The sequence below is a fragment of the Mustela erminea genome, chromosome 2 (assembly GCF_009829155.1).
Source record: "Mustela erminea isolate mMusErm1 chromosome 2, mMusErm1.Pri, whole genome shotgun sequence".
In the NCBI taxonomy this organism is placed as follows: Eukaryota; Metazoa; Chordata; class Mammalia; order Carnivora; family Mustelidae; genus Mustela; species Mustela erminea.
This window is the reverse complement of record NC_045615.1, coordinates 121,706,732-121,717,696: the sequence shown is the minus strand read 5'-3', so window position 1 is coordinate 121,717,696 and position 10,965 is coordinate 121,706,732. Positions and strand designations below refer to the sequence as shown.

At 33.3% G+C, this 10,965-nt stretch overlaps 1 non-coding gene across 1 annotated transcript; it reads right to left on the bottom strand.

Moving 5' to 3' along the window:
• Positions 1-8,508: 8,508 nt before the first annotated feature.
• On the bottom strand, positions 8,509-8,667 carry LOC116585468. The gene has a single exon (XR_004283653.1). It is a non-coding gene; the product is annotated as a U1 spliceosomal RNA (small nuclear RNA).
• Positions 8,668-10,965: the final 2,298 nt, after the last annotated feature.

The window sequence follows — 10,965 nt, the reverse complement described above, 5'->3', positions numbered from 1 at the left end:
CAAAATCAGAATTTTGGGAATGCTTAAATAAATAAAGTAAGGTGGGCAAACTCCCCCACCCACCCAGTTTTCCAGTGGAATGATCTGCCCTCTTGAAATCAAGCTGGCTAGAGTTTGCTATGTAACATAGCACCCTAATCCTTGTGATTAAAATAACTATTATTCTAGGTGTTGGCAATTTGAGGGGGAAGGTGAGGGAACAGCTAGGTATACCTTCTAATCTTTGCTGGGCTGGGTGGACCAGGTGTTGAGTGGTCTAGCTTGGTGTATGTTGGGATGACCCATTTTTCCCTTCAAGGAGACTCTTACCCTCCAATATGTTTGTGGCATTTGTTTCCTTGAAAGCTCAAAATATTAAGTGGAAGCAAGTGGATATTTTCAAGGCCCAGGAAGGAGCACATCACCCCTCCCCCTCCAATTTTATTGTCCAAAGCAAGTCACAAGGCCAACCCAGATTCGAGTGGAGGGAAAATAGATTTTGCATGGAGAGAAACTTTAAAGTCACATTCTAAAGAGTGTATATTCAGGGAAGAATAAAGATTGTAGGCCACTATTCTAATTTACCACAACTCTCCTTTCTGCAAAGGATACTTCCAATATGGAGAGTAGCATAGCACTCAGAGGCAGTATGGAAAGTCACAAATTACTCAGATACAATATGGAAAGTGCAAAGTACTTAAAAGGAGGTGGGGAGAAAAGCTGCCTGGAAAGTTGGTTCAGCATATAAATGGAAGTCCACATGAAATCACCAAAAATTGGACAACTTACTATCTCTCAAAGATTTTGCTTTCTTCTTAAACAAATGGAAAATTGGTACTCGATCCAGTCTAAGTCTGAGTAATTTTGAGTTATGTGAAAATGGATACATTTATACTATCATAAAAATTAGAAGCCCATGACAAGGATACTTTTAGAGGACATGATGAAACAGAGGAAGTTAAATTTAGAAAATAAATTATTGATGATAAATAATGCCTCTTGTAGAAAAGCCTGGCAAAAGCAGCTGGCAACATGGGGGTGAAAGTTGCTTTCTAAAGCAAGGACCAGGTTCTGAGATTTCCTGTCCAGTCAGCTTCCTGTTGTGCATGCTCTGTCGTTCAATTATCAGTCCTCATCTAGATAGATAAAAGCTCATAAATTTCCATTTCACTCCCAGGAATAGCATGACAATATAAAAATATTTAGTTAGTGATTAAACATTCAATTATGGAAAATTACTATTTTGAAACTGAAATTTGATTTTTGAAGGAGAGGAATTTTTTAACCTTCATGATATTTTTCTTAAAAAGCAAATTTTTAAAATGTGGGAAATATGAACAAAACCTATAAAAATTTCTTGAAGTTAAAGGCGTTACTCTTCTATGACACATGTTTTCCAAATGTAAATTGTTTGTAGATTGAGAGAAGATTGAAGAACACCAAAAAAAAAAAAAAAAAAAAAGAAAGAAAGAAAAACAGGAGAATAGTTAGATATTTACCAACTCTCTTTTTACTGAGAAGGAAAAAATGATTCAGAAAAGAAGCTGATTTAGTCAGATACAGCTAGTCTGCTGACAGAGCTGACATAAGGGCCTTGGTTTTCTGATCTCCAGCACAGAGCTCTTGGTGCTATTACACTGAATGATCTGCCTGGAAGTACTTGTGTGCATGTCCTTGCCTGTGTGTACCTGTGTTTACCTGTGTTTGCCTGTTTGTGTGATGTGACCCTTTTAAAAATAATAGACGTTAGGTTTTTGTGTGTCACATTTGATTAAATACAGCTCTGACATTCTAACTTCCCCATCTTAAGAAAATGAGAAAATTTGGGAACAGCAACAGTAAAAAGCTGGAAACATCTAATGAAGAAATAAAGGATAACCTAGTATGAACAGCTCCCAGGACACACAGCAGAATGTGTGCAATTGTCTGTGTTACTCTATAGTGCAGAATAAAACCAAGAAAAGTTGCGGTTTACTTTAAATTCTTACCACATCAAAGCAAGAGGGACATTTGGGCACCAGATTATTTTCAGGTGATGCTTGATTCATCTCCAATACATATGCATCATTTTTTACAACAAAAACATTACCATGGTACTGTCTTTCATGTAATTCTGCTTCTTGTTTACACAGATTAATAATTTGTAGGTTACAAGTTTCCTGAGCTACATACATTTCCCATTATTTTCTAATACATTGATGAAAATAAATGCCCTGTGGTTCCAGCTTCAGTGGCTTTTTACCAAACAAGATTTCCACTGAGAAAAGTTATAGTCATTACCTTAAAAGAGATGTGTTATTTTATTTTTCCAACAAGGGAAGGCCTCTATAAGTCCAAAGTCCCATACAATTATATACTACAGAGCAGAAGAATAGAACACTGCACTAGGGTAAATTTTGTGCCCACTTAATTGAAACACTTGCCAAGGAACTGGGGGAGAGCAATGTATTTCAATCACTCTAAACAATGGATAAATGAGACACATTCCTTCTAAATGACACATTTTAGCTGTCTGGAAGCCTATTCACAGTTGTGCGTAGTAACATAAGTTTGCCACTCTGTTCCTTACAATCGGTCCATTTCAAGCTGTGCTTTGAAGCTGTTTATTCCAAAGAGCCTTCTTAATATTAACAGAAAAAAAATGTTTTTAGATGTAGCATTAAATGTTTTTAGATGTGGTCTGATATTTTTCCACTCCCTCTGGAATGTATGTATATGTATTTGAATCTTGTTTTTTGGTCTCCCTGTTTCTCTGTCTCTGTCTCTGTGTATTTGTCTATCTGTCTCTGCCTATCTGTCTCCCTCTATATATATTATATGCATATACATGTATAAATAATTTAAAATATGAATGCATTTTATTAATTTTTATATTAAACCAAGTTGATCTAAATTAAATATTTTTATTGTAATATTTAGCTTGGTATTAATTTTATTAAAGATAGGGTTATGCTAATAAGTCAAGGAGCAAATAATATAAACTTTTTTCAACAGAAATATTTAAATACTTAAATAAGTATCTTTTTATGTTTATGAAAAAAAAGTTGTCAATAGAAGTAAAGATTTTTTTCCTGAAAAAAGTCAAAATGAAAATAAAGGAATATAGAAGCAGAGAGTTCTTGTTTTCATGAGTTATAAGCAGAGTGGCTATGTAATTTATCATCCAAACCATGACATATTTGAGAATGAAAGAGGTGTTTTAATAATTAAGCTGGAACCACAGATAGACATGGGAACTCTCCCAGGTAAATGAGGCCATATGGTTACTCTGGCCATGCTCCTTATAGGTCTTCGATCCTGGAATTATTTTTCTAAATGATATGATACTATTCAACCTTTCTTATATTTTTATCTATAGTTTCACAATTGTTTTAAAACCAAGGATTGAAACAAATACATAATCAAAGAAATACAATTTTAGTATATGTGCTGCCGAAGCGAGCACCATAATCAAAGAAATACAAATTTTACCTCAATAAAGCAATTTACAACATATTTCCTCTACTTCTATTCCCTTCAAAATGAAAACTCTCAAGAAAGTTCTAGATCTTAAAAGCCCTTACATATTAAAATAGACAGGTTTATATCTCTAAATTTTTAATAGAATCACATCTAAAAAATTGCCGTGCTAATAATAGTAATTCTACAAAGAATTAGAAATGTCTTACAAGCATTTTTTTTTCCTGGCTTATTTCACTTAAAAAAAAAAAAAAATCTCTATATTCTCTTTAAATCTGACAAAGTGCAAGTAAAGAGCTCACCTGAATATGGAGGTAGAAAAATGTATCTGTTGATGTCTTCAGAAGCCTATTCTCTAAAACTACTTTTATCCCTAAATCTGTTAGAGAAGGGTCCTTTTTAGTTACTTGACATACTTTACAATACCACGTTTTTAGTTTAAGAAATCACATCATATGGGGAATTTGATTATCCTTTCTGAAATTAGTGGCTACAACTCTGCTTAACTTGTGTTCTGTCCCTATGATGTTTGTGTGGCCAGATCTTCAGGAGAGGGTGTGGTGGAAGGAGGCTATCTCCTCTGGAGTGACTATTGAACAACAGAAAACAAATACAAGGAAGTGAAGAACTTAAATGGCAATGCGTTGGTAGGATGCCATTTTGCTGCATGTAGATATATTTAACATCAGGTCCTAACGCTGGAAGCTAGTATTGTTGTTGGAATATGGTCTTGAAGACTCAGTTCACAATAGAAGGTTTGAAAATACTGGAAGGAGGGGTTTCTGATTAGTGATGAAGAGTCTTGCTGGTGAATCTCACCAGATCAGAGAATCTAAGCCCAAACACCCAATTTAGGCACAGAGCCCTTGAATTTTGCATAAATGTTTCCAGAAGGAAGAGTTCAGAAGGGGTTCAAAAGATAAGCTTTTGTGTGTGTGTGTGTGTGTGTGTGTTTGTGTGTGTGTGTGTGTGTGTTTCCTGTCCTTGGACCATCACAACTCTCTTCAGTGTAGGAAGAGTGAGTAGAAGCAAATTGCCGGCTCCCCTCCTGGTCCCCTGTTGTTAACCCCCAATGTACCCCTTCTGACCACTTGTATTGCAGAAGATAGGAGTCAAGAGGATTAGGAAGCTAGTTTGCTTGGAAGACCAAACAGAGAATCTCTTCTCATTTTCCATGTTGGGGTGGTGGTGGTGTGAGGGGGCAGAATAATAAAATATGTGACACAAACCAGATATTGGATTACAGCTGATTTGTATACTTAACGTCACTATGCATAACTGTGAATGCATTTTTCCCTGCCTGTGGTTATTGAAGTTCAAAACCTAACTGCAATATAGTACAAGAAAGCCATTTTATGGGCAGCATTTTTTTTTAAATTTTTTTTTTTTTAAGATTTCTTATTTATTTATTTGCCAGTGATAGAGGGAGAGAGAGCGAGCAAGCACAGGCAGACAGAGAGGCAGGCAGAGGCAGAGAGAGAAGCAGGCTCCCTGCCGAGCAAGGAGCCCGATGTGGGACTCGATCCCAGGACGCCGGGATCATGACCTGAGCCGAAGGCAGCTGCTTAACCAGCTGAGCCACCCAGGCGTCCCTATGGGCAGCATTTTTTTAAAAAAATAGTATGATTGCACATTTTTTAGTTCTGTTTTCTTTTTGTTATTATATTCTTTATGCTTTTTTAAAAAGTAGGCTCCATGCCTAACATGAGGCCGGAACCCTCTAGGACCCAGATATCCAGAGCTGTGTACTTTACTGACTGACCCAGCCAGGTGCCCTGTGGGTAGCATTTATTTATTTATTTATTTATTTATTTATTTATTTATTTTAAAGGAATATACTCAAGTAACTACATACTGTTTACAGATCAGAGTTCTATTAGGGTGAGAACAGGTATTAAAACAAGTTAATTTGGGGTCTACACTGTTCTAAGTTTCATGCATATTATTTAATTAGCACATATCATAATGCTCTATGTTATAAGACATTGTGAAAAACACAGAGGATATGAGATTGTCTTGGCTCAAGTAGATCACTGAATGTACTGCATTCTCTTGATCTAGATGTACTTCCTTTTATATTAACTGTTGGAATTCTGTGAAGATTTGGACTACTACATGGTTCTATTATCTTTAATTTATCATTTTGATTAATGTTTACAATTTTTAAGTAAAAAAAATTCTAGATAATCCATCACAAGTGCATGGCATAGGTCTACTAATTGAGTATTTGCAGTCTCTGGCTGGGTGCTATTGTTGTTAGCTCACATGGAGCATAGTCTTCAGAAAACTAATTTAAATTTCTTAAAAAATTTCTGCCACACCTAAAAAGGAAAATGAATAATAGCATTTTCACAAGTATTACTCTAGACACTTATTTCAAAAGACAATTTGGGGTCTCTGTACCTTTCAAGTGATATAATGGAAAGACAGAGAAAATGTAATGTACGTATTTATTTGGCTAGGTTTTTACAAATGTCTTATGGACTATGGACAATTGACAAGAATACTTGTTTTAAACAAGTGGTCTATTAGAAAACCTGAAGTAAAGATTATCCTCAATTTAAAAAAAACTGCTAATTATGGTAAGACAATTTCAAAGTATATTATGATTTTCCCCGATATTTTTTAACAGTAATATAATCTATAATCATTCTTGTGTCTTTGAGAAAATAAGGAAGTATCTATAAATGTCAATTGTTTGTATAAAATTAGTTAATTTTTAAGATTAAAGGATAACATAAACAAAGTAGTTTACCAGTATTCAAAATATCCAGATAATAAAATGATATTGATTACTTCTGGATCAATCTGAGAGATTTTTTTCCAAACATACTTTTTTCTGTAGTATAGTATCTTTCTCTCTCTCTCTCCACTAATATGTCTACAAGTTTATAAAATTAGTCTTTGAACAAGATTACTTTTAAAATTAGGAAGTTTAATAAACCCATGATAAATTTGAAGAGCAGACATGTGTTATCATTTCTATAGTAAAAAATATTAATATGGGAATTACACTTTACAAATCAATTGCACATATGAGATTTAACTTGCTTCACATGACCAATGAAGTCAGTATTTTATTATCATTTTTTGGGTAAGGAAACAGGCTAACAGCATAAAAATATTTTTTTTTCCCTAAAGCAATTGCAGAACAGGTCAAACAGAAAACAAATGACAGAAGTTTAATCCAAAATTGAATTAATGTGAATCTAAATACTGTGCCACTTACTCCTAAACTTCTTTTCCTCTTTAAAGTTTGCATTAAATAAAAAAACAAAATTTATCATCTCATGTATAGCCCTATTGGTGTAAGATGGTGATGGCAATAAAATATTTCTCTAGGGTTCTATTTCATGAGCTAATGTTTTGGGAAATTAATGGCATAAACACATTTTTTCTTTATTTTTCATACTCTTTCTAGAGATAAATTATAAGCTACACATGTGATGTAATTTGTGAATGAACAGAAAGAATTATCCATTTTGTTATATTTTGGATTCCCTTTGACACAAAATAAATTACTTATCTGTCATTTTAATTACATTATTCATAATACCTATATTTTTCTTGTTGAAAGAGGAATCTAAATTACAATTCCAGGAGCTATGGTCTTGAATTTATTCACTCAACAAATGAGCACTCTTCCAATCACCAGAGACATAGTGGGAATACAAATACTGTCTCTGGCCTCAAGAAACTTAGAATCTAGTGGAAAGAAACAGAGGGGAAAAAATGTATGTTGGGGGATGATTGGCTATGAAAGAAGATTGGTCAGGAAAATGAGGGAGAGATGGTGTTTGGTATGGGAAGTCTGTGATAATACCAGCATTGTGGATGAGATGTAAGGAAAGGGAAGTGTGAGACCAGTGGTTATCTAAGGTCTCATTCTGCTCAGAGGAAACACCACATGTAAAGACCCTGAAACAGTATCACTTTTTGTATCCAAAATAGGAATGTCCTGGAAATTAGTGCTCTCAGAGGACAGTGAGAAAACTGGAGTGATATTGTGTTAGATCAAAGAAGTTGTTGGAGATCAGACCAGAAATTGTTGGAGATCAGGTCTTTTCCAGGATATTTTACTCAATATTTCTGTAATATTTAAGAGAGATGGCTGAATAATGCCTCCCCCCACCCCAAATATCAAGACCCTAATTCCTAGAACTATGCAAGTTCCTTTGTCTATGCTTGTTCCCAAATCCACCACTGTTAAAAGTTGTGAACTCAGGCAAGTTCTTTCTCATTGTTCTCATTTACAAAATGTACATAATAAAATTACCTGAGTCATATAATTGAAAGGATAGTCTGGAAAAATATGTGCATATAATAGGCATTATAAATGTTAGATATTGTTATATGGCCACTACTATCCAATCAATATTTATTTTCCAAGTACCCATATGCGAAGTTTTGCTGGTGCCGTAGTGAGAGTTACAATTCTATAAGACAGTGCTCTTTCATTTACTACTTACTGTACACAGGACTCTTGTCAGTAGAAACGAAAAATATAATTCATTGCCTAACAAAGCTGTCAATAAGAAATGTCAAATAACAAAATTCATTAAGAATGGAGAACTTGACCTTCAAGGATGGTAAGGTCTTGGACATGTTGAAAATGGGGAAAGCATTCTGGATAGAAAGAATATACTGAACGAAGTCTTAGAAGCACAACATGCCATTTGAGGAAAACAGAATATTTCGGGATGTTATAATTTCTTTTCCAAATATGGAATATCAATTTTGAAGTTATGATAGCGCAATCTGATCTTGAGGTTGCATGGGTAACTGATTGAAAGGACACCAGATGGGGTTCAGAAAATATTCCCCCGTTAGCCACATCTGTGACCCTGGAAAAGTACCTCCATGCTGTATCTTCAAGTTATTGTGAGAAGCTGGAAAAAGAAAATAACAAAATAACCTATTTTGGTTTAGCTTTCTGACCTACAGATAAGGAGAATTTAAATGGCTCACCTTCTGAACAAAATTTCCATTGTCCCTGACATTTTAAAATCTTTCCACTTATTTATTTATTCATTAATTCACTTATTTTGTCTTTCAACCATTCAATGGTTGGATGAGAGTGCAAACGCAGTCCCCACTACCACAAATTATGCAGTCAAGTTTCCCACATTTGGGGAACTTGCAGGGGTCAGCACATCTGGAATGTAATAGAGAAGCCCACCCTAGGAAAACCACCTTCATGATCATGGTATCTCCCCTTCCAGTAAGTTCCTTTCTTTTATTAAATTTCCTGACAACATGATATTATCTCCCAAACATGTCTTATAAAAACCATCTAATATGTTTCATGTAAAGATATTAAAGTCCTAGTTACATCATATAAATATATTCAAGGTAGATATTTTATATAGAGAAATTTATATATAAATATTTGTACATGTTATAGTTAAATACAGCTATATATACATATATGCATATACATGCATATATATACAGACACACACACAACCCCAGTTAAACTCTCAATAGTGGTTTTTGTAGAAATTGCCAAGCTGATTACACAGTTGTAAGGAAATTAGCCAATAATCTAGAATTGTCAAATTTACCTAAAATATAAAGACAATATTTGGAGTACTCACACTAGCTGATTTCACAATTTACTATAAAATTACAGTATTTAAGATAATGTGTCATTGGCATAATAACAGACCAATAGTTCACTGAAAGAAAATAAAGTGTCCAGAAAGAGATTCACACATGTATGTAAGTACTAAGGAAATGGAATGAGAGAAATAAAAAATTTTTCAACAAGTTATATTGGAACAAGTAGATAATTAAATGGAAAAAAAATCCTTTTTTCACTCAGCATAATCTCTTCCAGTCCCGTCCATGTTGCTACAGGTGCAAAAATAATGAATACTGTTATGCTGGAAATTAAAAAAAATAAATAAATAAAAATACAATTGAGGAAAAAAAAAAAAGAAAAAAAAGAAAAAAAATCCTACTCTTATGTAGCAACATGCATGAAAATTAATTCAAGATATTTCATAGACCTAAAGACAAAAAATTAATCTACAAAACATCCCAAAATAAAAGGATAGCAAGAGAATAATTCATCTCTTATGATAGGAAAAGATGACTTATAGAGGATGCAAAAGGAACTAATTTTAAAAAAATCAGATTTCATCAAAATGGAAAACTTCTGCTCATTAAAAATCACTGTAAGAAAATGAAATGGAAGTTACATATGAAAGAAAGTATTTGTGATACGTGTGTGGTGCTTTCTATTGAGAAAATACAAAGAAATCTTACAGATGAAAAATAAAAAGATAAGAAATTTAATTCTTTAAAATGAGTAAAACTTATAAACTTGGGTACAAACTTAATCAAGGGAGACATCACTGTCAAGTAAGAAAATAAATGGTAGTCAATATCTTTATTCATCATGAAAATAAAAATTGAAACTATAATGAGATACCACTCTACATCCTCTAGAATTTTAAAGATTAAATATGTAAGATGATTTTAAAAAGTGAAATAATCGAGTATTAGGAAAGATGTAGAACAAATGGGATATTCATATAATTCAGAAAGAATGTGAATTCATACAAAACTCTGAAAAACTCTTTGAAATTTTCTTACGAAGTTAAACATATACTTAGTCTATGGCCCAGCAACTCCACTTCTAGCTAATTACTGAACAGATATCATAATTTAAGCCCAAACAGACTGCTTATGTATATTCATAGCAGCTTCACCAAAACTGCCCAAACCCAGAAATAACTCAAATACTCATCTTTAGGGCAAGTGATAAATAAACTGTAGTATATTCATACAGTGGAACACTAATTAACAATAAAAAATAAATCCCTGATTCATCATATGGCAATAAGGATTCTGAAAAACATCATGTTAATTGGAGAATCCAACCACAGAATAGTACATATGGAGTAATTTCTTTCGAATGAACTCCAAATCAGCAAAACTAATCCATGTGATATAAATTTAAAAAGTGATTAATTATTGTGGGCCAAACACAGGTGAACTTTTTGGGTGGATGTATTATGTCTTGATGGGTGTACACAGTTGTCAAAAATCTTTCAGTTGTAGCTGTGCAGTTCTCTCTATTTAATTTTACCTCAAAAAATTTTACCTCAAAAAATGTCTGTAAAAAATCACTTCTATACTGAAAGGCCAATAACAGCCAATAATTCTTTACTTTTTTCATTGCTTAATGACGTGTTTGCTAAGCTTTTGCTAACCTATTGGCTTTTCTTGACTAGAGAGGGATAGTTATATTTTTACATAATTCTATACAGTTACTGTGAACATGTTTTTAGTTTTTACTAAGAGTGCAAATAATTCTAAATTTATAACAAAAATGAAATAATAAATCTTTGCCTAATTGCAATCAACTTGTTTCATCCAAGCATAGATATCCGAGATGCATCATAAGTTGAATGATTCTAAAGAAAATGTGCTTTGAAACAGTAGCTCATTTATATTAAAACACTGAAAATTATTTCTTACTTCAATATAATTTTCTAGAATATATGGGAATATTGAAGC